Consider the following 15,000-nt stretch of genomic DNA (forward strand, 5'->3'; position numbering starts at 1 on the left):
GGCCTCGGCCCGCATGCCATGCCATGTCATGCCTTGGCCTTGGCCAGCATGACATGCCACGGCCTCGGCCCGCATGCCTTGCTACGGCGTCGCCCAACAAGCCATGCCACGGCCTCGGCCCGCATAACATGCCACGGCCTCGGACCGCATGCCTTGCTACGGCGTCGCCCAACATGCCATGCCACGGCCTCGGCCCGCATGACATGCCACGGCCTCGGCCATCATGCCATGCCACGGCCTCGGCCCGCATGCCTTGCCACGGCGTTGCCCAACATGCCATGCCACGGCCTCGGCCCGCATGCCATGCCATGCCACGGCCACGGCCCGCATGCCATGCCACGGCCACGGCCTCAGCCCGCATGCCTTGCTACGGCGTCGCCCAACATGCCATGCCACGGCCTCGGCCCGCATGCCGTGCCACGGCCTCGGCCCGCATGCCATGCCATGCCACGGCCCGCATGTCTTGCCACGGCGTTGCCAAACATGCCATGCCACGGCCTCGGCCCGCATGCCTTGCGACGGCGTCGCCCAACATGCCATGCCACGGCCACGGCCCGCATGCCATGCCACGGCCTCGGCCCGCATGCCATGCCACGGCCTCGGCCCGCATGCCTTGCTGCGGCGTTGCCCAACATGCCATGCCACGGCCTCGGCCCGCATGCCTTGCCACCGCGTTGCCCAGCATGCCATGCCACCGCGTTGCCCGGCGTGCCATGCCTTAGCCTTGGCCAACATGTCGAGCCACGGCCTCGGCCCGCATGCCATGCCATGCCACAGCCCGCATGTCTTGCCACGGCGTTGCCAAACATGCCATGCCACGGCCTCGGCCCGCATGACGTGCCACGGCCTCGGCCCGCATGCCGTGCCACGGCCTCGGCCCGCATGACATGCCACGGCCTCGGCCCGCATGCCTTGCCACGACGCCGCCCAACTTGCCATGCCACGGCCTCGGCCCGCATGCCATGCCACGGCCTCGGCCCGCATGACATGCCACGGCCTCGGCCCGCATGCCTTGCTACGGCGTCGCCCAACATGCCATGCCACGGCCTCGGCCCGCATGCCATGCCACGGCCTCGGCCCGCATGACATGCCACGGCCTCGGACCGCATGCCTTGCTACGGCGTCGCCCAACATGCCATGCCACGGCCTCGGCCCGCATGCCATGCCACGGCCTCGGCCCGCATGCCATGCCACGGCCTCGGCCCGCATGCCTTGCTGCGGCGTTGCCCAACATGCCATGCCACGGCCTCGGCCCGCATGCCTTGCCACCGCGTTGCCCAGCATGCCATGCCACCGCGTTGCCCGGCGTGCCATGCCTTAGCCTTGGCCAACATGTCGAGCCACGGCCTCGGCCCGCATGCCATGCCATGCCACGGCCCGCATGTCTTGCCACGGCGTGGCCAAACATGCCATGCCACGGCCTCGGCCCGCATGACGTGCCACGGCCTCGGCCCGCATGACATGCCACGGCCTCGGCCCGCATGCCTTGCTACGGCGTCGCCCAACATGCCTTGCCACGGCCTTGGCCCGCATGCCATGCCACGGCCTCGGCCCGCATGACATGCCACGGCCTCGGCCAGCATGCCTTGCCACGACGCCGCCCAACTTGCCATGCCACGGCCTCGGCCCGCATGCCATGCCACGGCCTCGGCCCGCATGACATGCCACGGCCTCGGCCCGCATGCCTTGCTACGGCGTCGCCCAACATGCCATGCCACGGCCTCGGCCCGCATGCCATGCCACGGCCTCGGCCCGCATGACATGCCACGGCCTCGGACCGCATGCCTTGCTACGGCGTCGCCCAACATGCCATGCCACGGCCTCGGCCCGCATGCCACGGCACGGCCTCGGCCCGCATGCCTTGCTACGGCGTCGCCCAACATGCCATGCCACGGCCTCGGCCCGCATGCCATGCCACGGCCTCGGCCCGCATGACATGCCACGGCCTCGGACCGCATGCCTTGCTACGGCGTCGCCCAACATGCCATGCCACGGCCTCGGCCCGCATGCCATGCCACGGCCTCGGCCCGCATGACATGCCACGGCCTCGGACCGCATGCCTTGCTACGGCGTCGCCCAACATGCCATGCCACGGCCTCGGCCCGCATGCCACGGCACGGCCTCGGCCCGCATGCCTTGCTACGGCGTCGCCCAACATGCCATGCCACGGCCTCGGCCCGCATGCCATGCCACGGCCTCGGCCCGCATGACATGCCACGGCCTCGGCCCGCATGCCTTGCGACGGCGTCGCCCAACATGCCTTGCCACGGCCTCGGCCCGCATGCCATGCCACGGCCTCGGCCCGCATGCCTTGCCACGACGTCGCCCAACTTGCCATGCCACGGCCTCGGCCCGCATGCCATGCCACGGCCTCGGCGCGCATGACATGCCACGGCCTCGGCCCGCATGCCATGCTACGGCGTCGCCCAACATGCCATGCCACGGCCTCGGCCCGCATGCCATGCCACGGCCTCGGCCCGCATGCCATGCCACGGCCTCGGCCCGCATGACAGGCCACGGCCTCGGACCGCATGCCTTGCTACGGCGTCGCCCAACATGCCATGCCACGGCCTCGGCCCGCATGCCATGCCACGGCCTCGGCCCGCATGCCACGGCACGGCCTCGGCCCGCATGCCTTGCTACGGCGTCGCCCAACATGCCATGCCACGGCCTCGGCCCGCATGCCATGCCACGGCCTCGGCCCGCATGACATGCCACGGCCTCGGACCGCATGCCTTGCTACGGCGTCGCCCAACATGCCATGCCACAGCCTCGGCCCGCATGCCGTGCCACGGCCTCGGCCTCGGCCCGCATGCCTTGCTACGACGTTGGCCAACATGCCATGCCACGGCCCCGGCCCGCATGCCATGCCACCGCGTTGCCCGGCGTGCCATGCCTTAGCCTTGGCCAACATGTCGTGCCACGGCCTCGGCCCGCATGCCATGCCATGCCACGGCCCTCATGTCTTGCCACGGCGTTGCCAAACATGCCATGCCACGGCCTCGGCCCGCATGCCTTGCTACGGCGTCGCCCAACATGCCATGACATGCCACGGCCTCGGCCCGCATGCCTTGCTACGGCGTCGCCCAACATGCCATGCCACGGCCTCGGCCCGCATGCCATGCCACGGCCTCGGCCCGCATGCCTTGCGACGGCGTCGCCCAACATGCCATGCCACGGCCTCTGCCCGCATGCCATGCCACGGCCTCGGCCCGCGTGACATGCCACGGCCTCGGCCCGCATGCCTTGCCACGACGTCGCCCAACTTGCCATGCCACGGCCTCGGCCCGCATGCCATGCCACGGCCTCGGCTCGCATGACATGCCACGGCCTCGGCCCGCATGCCTTGCTACGGCGTCGCCCAACATGCCATGCCACGGCCTCGGCCCGCATGCCATGCCATGGCCTCGGCCCGCATGACATGCCACGGCCTAGGACCGCATGCCTTGCTACGGCGTCGCCCAACATGCCATGCCACGGCCCCGGCCCGCATGCCTTGCCACCGCGTTGCCCGGCGTGCCATGCCACCGCGTTGCCCGGCGTGCCATGCCTTAGCCTTGGCCAACATGTCGTGCCACGGCCTCGGCCCGCATGCCATGCCATGCCACGGCCCGCATGTCTTGCCACGGCGTTGCCAAACATGCCATGCCACGGCCTCGGCCCGCATGCCTTGCCACGGCCTCGGCCAACATGCCATGCCACGGCCTCGGCCCGCATGCCATGCCACGGCCTCGGCCCGCATGACATGCCACGGCCTCGGCCCGCATGCCTTGCTACGGCGTCGCCCAACATGCCATGCCACGGCCTCGGCCCGCATGCCATGCCACGGCCTCGGCCCGCATGCCCTTCTACGGCGTTGCCCAACATGCCATGCCACGGCCTCGGCCCGCATGCCTTGCCACCGCGTTGCCCAGCATGCCATGCCACCGCGTTGCCCGGCGTGCCATGCCTTAGCCTTGGCCAACATGTCGTGCCACGGCCTCGGCCCGCATGCCATGCCACGGCCTCGGCCCGCATGTCTTGCCACGGCGTTGCCCAACATGCCATGCCACGGCCTCGGCCCCCATGCCTTGCCACCGCGCTGCCCAGCATGCCAATGCACCGCGTTGCCCGGCGTGCCATGCCTTAGCCTTGGCGAACATGCCACGCCACGGCCTCGGCCCGCATGGCTTGCCAGGGCGTTGCCCAACATGCCATGCCACGGCCTCGGCCCGCATGTCTTGCCACGGCGTTGCCCAACATGCCATGCCATGCCACGCCACGGCCTCGGCCCGCATGCCATGCCACGGCCTCGGCCCGCATGCCATGCCATGCCACGGCCTCGGCCCGCATGCCATGCCACGGCCTCGGCCAGCATGCCATGCCAAGGCCTCGGCCCGCATGCCTTGCCACGGCGTTGCCCAGCATGCCATGCCACCGCGTTGCCCAGCGGGCCGTGCCGCGGCCTCGGCCCGCATGCCTTGCGACTGCCTTGGCCAGCGTGCCATGCCACAGCGTGCCATGCCTTAGCCTTGGCCTACATGCCATGCCACTGCCTTGGCCAGCATGTCGTGCCACCGCCACGGCCAGCATGCCATGCCGGTCCGTTGCCCAGCATGCCACGGCCGTGGCGGCATGGCAAGCCACGGCCTCGGCCAGCATGCCATGCCACGGCCTCGGCCAGCATGCCATGGCACTGTCTTGGTCAGCATGCCATGCCATGGCACCGCCTTGTCCAGCACGCCGTGCCGCAGCGTTGGCCAGCATGCCTTGGCCGGCATGCCATGCCAATGCCTTGGGCCAACATGGCGTGCCACGGGCTGGGCCATGCCGGTCCGTTGCCCGGCATGCCACGGCCGTGGCGGCATGGCAAGCCACGGCCTCGGCCAGCATGCCATGCCCCGGCCTCGCCCAGCATGCCATGGCACGGTCTTGGTCAGCATGCCATGCCATGGCACCGCCTTGTGCAGCGTTGGCCAGCATGCCTTGGCCGGCATGCCATGCCAATGCCTTGGGCCAACATGGCGTGCCACGGGCTGGGCGAGCACGGCATGCCACGGGCTGGGCGAGCATGCCACGCCACGGCCTTGGCTAGCAGCAAGGCATGCCACGGCCTCGGCGAGCATGCCATGCCATGCCAAGGCCAAGGCCAAAGCCAAGGCCAAGGCAGTGGGCAAGGCCAAGTCCCTGTGCAAGGCATGGCCAAGGCCAAGGCAAAGGCCAAGGCCGCGGGCAAAGGCCAAGGCCGCGGGCAAAGGCCAAGGCCAAGGCCAAGGCCATGGCGTGCCACCGCCTCGATCGATCTTTTTGAACATGATTCTTTTATAATCTTACCCAAACCGTGCAACACAATTAAAAATGCACTACAATCAATTTTAAATGTCATTCCCTATTTTTTTGCAATTTTTCTGGAGCTTTTCGAATTTTTAAAGCCCTTATTTGGCATAAAAAAATCAAAATAAAATAAAAAAAATGAAAAAAATAATTTAATAATTTCTATAATTACTAGTGAATCATCCTTTAATTATGGGAATTTTTCCATAATTTTTTGACTATTTTTATTAATTTTTATTATTTTTTAAGTATTAATATCGAAATAAATTAAAATAAAATATTTTCTGTAAAAAAATATTTTTTTTAATTTTTTTTATGGTGTATTAAATTATTTCCTACAACTTTCATGTTGAAAGTTTTGGCAAAAAACCATTACTTTTTAAAAAAACCCCATTATGACTCCTCGAACATGCTTGATGTTTCCTCCTGCCAGATTGAAAAGGGCTTAACAGGCTATTATAAGGGGGGGGCACCTCCCTTGCCCAGGGCAAGGCAGTGGCAGGTACGCCCCATGTTGGGCGCGGCCTGGGCTGCGGCCTTGGGTTACATGCACTGCGGCTCGACCGCGGCCTGGGCTGCGGCCTGGGGCGGCTCGGCCGCGGCCTTGGGCGGCCTGGACCGCGGCCTTGGGCGGCCTTGCGCGGCCTGGGCGCGGCCTTGGGCGGCCTGGGCGCGGCCTTGCGCGGCCTGGGCGCGGCCTTGGGCGGCCTGGGCGCGGCCTTGCGCGGCCTGGGCGCGGCCTTGGGCGGCCTGGGCGCGGCCTTGCGCGGCCTGGGCGCGGCCTTGGGCAGCATGGCGTGGCATGCGCGCGGGCGTGGGCGGCCTGGCATGCGCGCGGCATGGGCAGCACGGCATGGCATGCGCACGGCCTGGGCGGCCTGGCATGCAGCCGGCCTGGCATGCCCGCGGCGTGGGCAGCACGGCATGGCATGCGCACGGCCTGGGCGGCCTGGCATGCAGCCGGCCTGGCATGCCCGCGGCGTGGGCAGCACGGCATGGCATGCGCACGGCCTGGGCGGCCTGGCATGCAGCCGGCCTGGGCAGCACGGCATGGCATGCGCACGGCCTGGGCGGCCTGGCATGCCCGCGGCGTGGGCAGCGTGGCCTGTGCGAATACCGCGCGCGTGGTCTTTTGACCACGGTGCGCGTGTTGCGCGCATGGTCGCGCACGCCTTTGCACGCCTTCGCACGCAACGCACGTCTAGTGATAAGAACCGCAGCCAAGGCAGCCCAGCCAAAGCCAGCAGCATGCCAAGCCAAGGCCAAGGCCAGCAGCATGCCATGCCACGGCCAAGGCAGCCCAGCCAAAGCCAGCAGCATGCCATGCCAAGGCCTAGGCCAGCAGCATGCCATGCCACGGCCAAGGCAGGCAAGCCAAAGCCAGCAGCATGCCATGCCAAGGCCAAGGCCAGCAGCATGCCATGCCACGGCCAAGGCAGCCCAGCCAAAGCCAGCAGCATGCCATGCCAAGGCCTAGGCCAGCAGCATGCCATGCCACGGCCAAGGCAGGCCAGCCAAAGCCAGCAGCATGCCATGCCAAGGCCAAGGCCAGCAGCATGCCATGCCACGGCCAAGGCAGCCCAGCCAAAGCAAGCAGCATGCCATGCCAAGGCCTAGGCCAGCAGCATGCCATGCCACGGCCAAGGCAGGCAAGCCAAAGCCAGCAGCATGCCATGCCAAGGCCATGGCCAGCAGCATGCCATGCCACGGCCAAGGCAGCCCAGCCAAAGCCAGCAGCATGCCATGCCAAGGCCAAGGCCAGCAGCATGCCATGCCACGGCCAAGGCAGCCCAGCCAAAGCCAGCAGCATGCCATGCCAAGGCCTAGGCCAGCAGCATGCCATGCCACGGCCAAGGCAGGCCAGCCAAAGCCAGCAGCATGCCATGCCAAGGCCAAGGCCAGCAGCATGCCATGCCACGGCCAAGGCAGCCCACCCAAAGCCAGCAGCATGCCATGCCAAGGCCTAGGCCAGCAGCATGCCATGCCACGGCCAAGGCAGGCCAGCCAAAGCCAGCAGCATGCCATGCCAAGGCCTAGGCCACCAGCATGCCATGCCACGGCCAAGGCAGCCCAGCCAAAGCCAGCAGCATGCCATGCCAAGGCCAAGGCCAGCAGCATGCCATGCCACGGCCAAGGCAGCCCAGCCAAAGCCAGCAGCATGCCATGCCAAGGCCTAGGCCAGCAGCATGCCATGCCACGGCCAAGGCAGGCAAGCCAAAGCCAGCAGCATGCCATGCCACGGCCAAGGCAGCCCAGCCAAAGCCAGCAGCATGCCATGCCAAGGCCAAGGCCAGCAGCATGCCATGCCACGGCCAAGGCAGCCCAGCCAAAGCCAGCAGCATGCCATGCCAAGGCCTAGGCCAGCAGCATGCCATGCCACGGCCAAGGCAGGCCAGCCAAAGCCAGCAGCATGCCATGCCAAGGCCAAGGCCAGCAGCATGCCATGCCACGGCCAAGGCAGCCCACCCAAAGCCAGCAGCATGCCATGCCAAGGCCTAGGCCAGCAGCATGCCATGCCACGGCCAAGGCAGGCCAGCCAAAGCCAGCAGCATGCCATGCCAAGGCCAAGGCCAGCAGCATGCCATGCCACGGCCTAGGCCAGCAGCATGCCATGCCACGGCCAAGGCAGCCCAGCCAAAGCCAGCAGCATGCCATGCCAAGGCCTAGGCCAGCAGCATGCCATGCCACGGCCAAGGCAGCCCAGCCAAAGCCAGCAGCATGCCATGCCAAGGCCAAGGCCAGCAGCATGCCATGCCACGGCCAAGGCAGGCCAGCCAAAGCCAGCAGCATGCCATGCCAAGGCCAAGGCCAGCAGCATGCCATGCCACGGCCAAGGCAGCCCAACCAAAGCCAGCAGCATGCCATGCCAAGGCCTAGGCCAGCAGCATGCCATGCCACGGCCAAGGCAGGCCAGCCAAAGCCAGCAGCATGCCATGCCAAGGCCTAGGCCACCAGCATGCCATGCCACGGCCAAGGCAGCCCCGCCAAAGCCAGCAGCATGCCATGCCAAGGCCAAGGCCAGCAGCATGCCATGCCACGGCCAAGGCAGCCCAGCCAAAGCCAGCAGCATGCCATGCCAAGGCCTAGGCCAGCAGCATGCCATGCCACGGCCAAGGCAGGCCAGCCAAAGCCAGCAACATGCCATGCCAAGGCCTAGGCCAGCAGCATGCCATGCCACGGCCAAGGCAGCCCAGCCAAAGCCAGCAGCATGCCATATCACGGCCAAGGGCAGCAGCATGCCATGCCACGGCCAAGGCAGCCCAGCCAAAGCCAGCAGCATGCCATGCCATGGCCTAGGCCAGCAGCATGCCATGCCACGGCCAAGGCAGGCCAGCCAAAGCTAGCAGCATGCCATGCCAAGGCCAAGGCCAGCAGCATGCCATGCCACGGCCAAGGCAGGCCAGCCAAAGCCAGCAGCATGCCATGCCAAGGCCTAGGCCAGCAGCATGCCATGGCACGGCCAAGGCAGCCCAGCCAAAGCCAGCAGCATGCCATATCAAGGCCAAGGCCAGCAGCATGCCATGCCACGGCCAAGGCAGCCCAGCCAAAGCCAGCAGCATGCCATGCCATGGCCTAGGCCAGCAGCATGCCATGCCACGGCCAAGGCAGGCCAGCCAAAGCCAGCAGCATGCCATGCCAAGGCCTAGGCCAGCAGCATGCCATGCCACGGCCAAAACAGGCCAGCCAAAGCCAGCAGCATGCCATGCCAAGGCCTAGGCCAGCAGCATGCCATGCCACGGCCAAGGCAGGCCAGCCAAAGCCAGCAGCATGCCATGCCAAGGCCAAGGCCAGCAGCATGCCATGCCACGGCCTAGGCCAGCAGCATGCCATGCCACGGCCAAGGCAGCCCAGCCAAAGCCAGCAGCATGCCATGCCAAGGCCTAGGCCAGCAGCATGCCATGCCACGGCCAAGGCAGCCCAGCCAAAGCCAGCAGCATGCCATGCCAAGGCCAAGGCCAGCAGCATGCCATGCCACGGCCAAGGCAGCCCAGCCAAAGCCAGCAGCATGCCATGCCAAGGCCAAGGCCAGCAGCATGCCATGCCACGGCCAAGGCAGCCCAGCCAAAGCCAGCAGCATGCCATGCCAAGGCCTAGGCCAGCAGCATGCCATGCCACGGCCAAGGCAGGCCAGCCAAAGCCAACAGCATGGCATGCCAAGGCCAAGGCCAGCAGCATGCCATGCCACGGCCAAGGCAGCCCAGCCAAAGCCAGCAGCATGCCATGCCAAGGCCTAGGCCAGCAGCATGCCATGCCACGGCCAAGGCAGGCCAGCCAAAGCGAGCAGCATGCCATGCCAAGGCCTAGGCCAGCAGCATGCCATGCCACGGCCAAGGCAGCCCAACCAAAGCCAGCAGCATGCCATGCCAAGGCTTAGGCCAGCAGCATGCCATGCCACGGCCAAGGCAGGCCAGCCAAAGCCAGCAGCATGCCATGCCAAGGCCTAGGCCACCAGCATGCCATGCCACGGCCAAGGCAGCCCAGCCAAAGCCAGCAGCATGCCATGCCAAGGCCAAGGCCAGCAGCATGCCATGCCACGGCCAAGGCAGCCCAGCCAAAGCCAGCAGCATGCCATGCCAAGGCGTAGGCCAGCAGCATGCCATGCCACGGCCAACGCAGGCCAGCCAAAGCCAGCAGCATGCCATGCCAAGGCCTAGGCCAGCAGCATGCCATGCCACGGCCATGGCAGCCCAGCCAAAGCCAGCAGCATGCCATATCAAGGCCAAGGGCAGCAGCATGCCATGCCACGGCCAAGGCAGCCCAGCCAAAGCCAGCAGCATGCCATGCCATGGCCTAGGCCAGCAGCATGCCATGCCACGGCCAAGGCAGGCCAGCCAAAGCCAGCAGCATGCCATGCCAAGGCCAAGGCCAGCAGCATGCCATGCCACGGTCAAGGCAGCCCAGCCAAAGCCAGCAGCATGCCATGCCAAGGCCAAGGCCAGCAGCATGCCATGCCACGGCCAAGGCAGCCCAGCCAAAGCCAGCAGCATGCCATGCCAAGGCCTAGGCCAGCAGCATGCCATGCCACGGCCAAGGCAGGCCAGCCAAAGCCAACAGCATGGCATGCCAAGGCCAAGGCCAGCAGCATGCCATGCCACGGCCAAGGCAGCCCAGCCAAAGCCAGCAGCATGCCATGCCAAGGCCTAGGCCAGCAGCATGCCATGCCACGGCCAAGGCAGGCCAGCCAAAGCGAGCAGCATGCCATGCCAAGGCCAAGGCCAGCAGCATGCCATGCCACGGCCAAGGCAGCCCAACCAAAGCCAGCAGCATGCCATGCCAAGGCTTAGGCCAGCAGCATGCCATGCCACGGCCAAGGCAGGCCAGCCAAAGCCAGCAGCATGCCATGCCAAGGCCTAGGCCACCAGCATGCCATGCCACGGCCAAGGCAGCCCAGCCAAAGCCAGCAGAATGCCATGCCAAGGCCAAGGCCAGCAGCATGCCATGCCACGGCCAAGGCAGCCCAGCCAAAGCCAGCAGCATGCCATGCGAAGGCCTAGGCCAGCAGCATGCCATGCGAAGGCCTAGGCCAGCAGCATGCCATGCCACGGCCAACGCAGGCCAGCCAAAGCCAGCAGCATGCCATGCCAAGGCCTAGGCCAGCAGCATGCCATGCCACGGCCAAGGCAGCCCAGCCAAAGCCAGCAGCATGCCATATCAAGGCCAAGGGCAGCAGCATGCCATGCCACGGCCAAGGCAGCCCAGCCAAAGCCAGCAGCATGCCATGCCATGGCCTAGGCCAGCAGCATGCCATGCCACGGCCAAGGCAGGCCAGCCAAAGCCAGCAGCATGCCATGCCAAGGCCAAGGCAGCCCAGCCAAAGCCAGCAGCATGCCATGCCAAGGCCTAGGCCAGCAGCATGCCATGCCACGGCCAAGGCAGCCCAGCCAAAGCCAGCAGCATGCCATATCAAGGCCAAGGCCAGCAGCATGCCATGCCACGGCCAAGGCAGCCCAGCCAAAGCCAGCAGCATGCCATGCCATGCCTAGGCCAGCAGCATGCCATGCCACGGCCAAGGCAGGCCAGCCAAAGCCAGCAGCATGCCATGCCAAGGCCTAGGCCAGCAGCATGCCATGCCACGGCCAAGGCAGGCCAGCCAAAGCCAGCAGCATGCCATGCCAAGGCCAAGGCCAGCAGCATGCCATGCCACGGCCAAGGCAGGCCAGCCAAAGCCAGCAGCATGCCATGCCAAGGCCAAGGCCAGCAGCATGCCATGCCACGGCCAAGGCTGCCAGCCAATGCCAGCAGCATGCCATGCCAAGGCCTAGGCCAGCAGCATGCCATGCCACGGCCAAGGCAGCCCAGCCAAAGCCAGCAGCATGCCATGCCAAGGCCTAGGCCAGCAGCATGCCATGCCACGGCCAAGGCAGCCCAGCCAAAGCCAGCAGCATGCCATGCCACGGCCAAGGCAGCCCAGCCAAAGCCAGCAGCATGCCATGCCAAGGCCAAGGCCAAGGCCAGCAGCATGCCATGCCATGCCACGGCCAAGGCCAAGGCCGAGGCAGCCCATCCGAAGCCAGCAACATTCCATGGCAAGGCCAACGCAGCCCAGCCAAAGCCGGCGGCATGCCATGCCAAGGCCAAGGCCAGCCGCATGTCTTGCCACGGCCTTGTCCCGCAGCGTGGCGTGCCTTGGCCTTGGGCTAGAACATCGCATGCCACGCCCTTGGCAAGCAATCCTGTCCCTCGTGTAATTGCCATTTGGTTTGGCTTTGACTTACGTATATGTTGCCCTGCGAAATGCTTGTCCCTCGGGTAATAGCCGGTTTGGTTGCCTTTGACTTGCGAACACGTTGCTAGTGCTTTCCCCAGTGGAAGCTTGTTGGGAAAAGTATGTCCCTCGGAAGTTGCCTGTTGCGTTTGTTATTTGCATTCGAGCTATCCGATGCTTGCTGGGTTTCTCTAAGAGTTTTTGCACGTTCGTCGGGCTTTTTAATTATTTATTTACTCATAAAAATTATAATAAAATAAATTAAAAATAAAAAAATAATTAAAAAAATTACTATAATTACTAGTGCCTCATCTTATAATTGTTGGAATTTTTCTAGAATTTTTTGAGTATTTTTAGTAATTTTTATTATTTTTTAAGTATTAAAATTGAAATAAATTAAAATAAAATATTCCGGTGGCCAAATATTTTTTTATAATTTTTTTTATGGTGTATTAAATTATTTCATACAACTTTCATGTTGAAAGTTTTGGCAAAAAACCATTACTTTTTAAAAAAACCCCATTATGACTCCTCGAACATGCTTGATGTTTCCTCCTGCCAGATTGAAAAGGGCTTAACAGGCTATTATAAGGGGGGGGCACCTCCCTTAAGGCTGGCCAGCATGGCCAGGCCACAGGCCACGCCTATGCCTAGGCGGGCGCTTGGCACATGCCATCGCTTGGCTTGTGGCATTGGCTTGTGGCATCGAAACTACATAGCCAAGCACGGGATGCGTCGAGTGGCGGCCCGCGGCGGTGGCGGTGGCACGTTGGCCTAGGGCAGCATGCCATGCCACAGCCTTGGCCAGCAACATGGCATGCCAAAGCCTTGGCCAGCAGCATGCCATGCCCTGGCCTTGGCAAGCATGTCATGCCACGGCCTTGGCCAGCAGCATGCCATGCCACGACCTTGGCCAGCAGCATGCCATGCCCCGGCCTTGGCCAGCATGTCATGCCACGGCCTTGGCCAGCAGCATGCCATGCCACAGCCTTGGCCAGCAGCATGCCATGCCACAGCCTTGGCCAGCAACATGGCATGCCAAAGCCTTGGCCAGCAGCACGCCATGCCCCGGCCTTGGCAACCTTGCCAAGCCACGGCCATGGCCAGCAGCGTGCTATGCCCCGGCCTTGGCCAGCAGCGTGCCATGCCACGACCTTGGCCAGCAGCTTGCCATGCCCCGGCCTTGGCCAGCATGTCATGCCACGGCCTTGGCCAGCAGCATGCCATGCCACGGCCTTGGCCAGCAACATGGCATGCCGCGGCCTTGGCCGGCAGCATGCCATGCCGCGGCCTTGGCCGGCAGCATGCCATGCCGCGGCCTTGGCCGGCAGCATGGCAAGCCCAAGCCTTGGTCAGCAGCAGCATGCCATGCCAACGCCTTGGCCAGCAGCATGCCTTGCCACGGCCTCGGCCATCAGCATGCCTTGCCACGGCCTCGGCCATCAGCATGCCTTGCCACGGCCTCGGCCATCAGCATGCCTTGCCACGGCCTTGTCCAGCAGCATGGCATGCCCGGCCTTGGCCAGCAGCATGTCATGCCACGGCCTTGGCAAGCATGCCAAGCCACGGCCTTGGCAAGCATGCCATGTCCCTCGGGTAATTGTACAAGTTGCCTTGCGAAATGCATGTCCCTCGGTTAAATTGCCATTTGGTTGGCTTTGGCGTGCGAACGAGTTGCCTGTGCTTTCCTTGTGGAAGCTTGTTGCGAGAAGTATGTCCCTCGAAAGTTGCCTGTTGCGTTTGTTATTTGCATTCGCGCTAACCGGTGCTTGCTCGGCCTCTCTAAATGTTTTCGCGCGTTCGTCGGGCTTCTTGGTCCTTCGGGGGGTGATTCGTTTTGGGGGGCTGGTGCACAGTGTACGTCGTGGCGCGTGAGTTGTGTTCGGTTTGTGCGAGTTGGACGGATCCCTGCCTGTGCAGCGAACTCCACTGGTGCATTCCTCCATGTCCCTCGGGTTGTCTTCGACTCGCCTTCGGGTTGCTTGCGCTTCCCTAGTGGAAGGTGCCTTGCGAAAAGCGTGTCCCTCGGGTAATTGCCATTTGGTTGGCTTTGACGTTCGAACGAGTTGCCTATGCTTTCCTAGTGGAAGCTTGTTGCGAAAAGTATGTCCCTCGAAATTTGCCTGTTGCGTTTGTTATTTGCATTCGCGCTAACCGGTGCTTGCTCGGCCTCTCTAAATGTTTTCGCGCGTTCGTCGGGCTTCTTAGTCCTTCGGGGGGTGATTCGTTTTGGGGGGCTGGTGCACAGTGTACGTCGTGGCGCGTGAGTTGTGTTCGGTTTGTGCGAGTTGGACGGATCCCTGCCTGTGCAGCGAACTCCACTGGTGCATTCCTCCATGTCCCTCGGGTTGTCTTCGACTCGCCTTCGGGTTGCTTGCGCTTCCCTAGTGGAAGGTGCCTTGCGAAAAGCGTGTCCCTCGGGTAATTGCCATTTGGTTGGCTTTGACGTTCGAACGAGTTGCCTATGCTTTCCTAGTGGAAGCTTGTTGCGAAAAGTATGTCCCTCGAAAGTTGCCTGTTGCGTTTGTTATTTGCATTCGCGGTAACCGGTGCTTGCTCGGCCTCTCTAAATGTTTTCGCGCGTTCGTCGGGCTTCTTAGTCCTTCGGGGGGTGATTCGTTTTGGGGGGCTGGTGCACAGTGTACGTCGTGGCGCGTGAGTTGTGTTCGGTTTGTGCGAGTTGGACGGATCCCTGCCTGTGCAGCGAACTCCACTGGTGCATTCCTCCATGTCCCTCGGGTTGTCTTCGACTCGCCTTCGGGTTGCCTGCGCTTCCCTAGTGGAAGGTGCCTTGCGAAAAGCGTGTCCCTCGGGTAATTGCCATTTGGTTGGCTTTGACGTTCGAACGAGTTGCCTATGCTTTCCTAGTGGAAGCTTGTTGCGAAAAGTATGTCCCTCGAAAGTTGCCTGTTGCGCTTGTTACTTTCATTCGCGCTAACCGGTGCTTGCTCGGCCTCTCTAAATGTTTTCGCGCGTTCGTC

The sequence above is a fragment of the Camellia sinensis genome, unplaced genomic scaffold, assembly GCF_055761805.1.
Source record: "Camellia sinensis isolate YWXY unplaced genomic scaffold, ASM5576180v1 Unanchor4, whole genome shotgun sequence".
Taxonomy (NCBI): domain Eukaryota; kingdom Viridiplantae; phylum Streptophyta; class Magnoliopsida; order Ericales; family Theaceae; genus Camellia; species Camellia sinensis.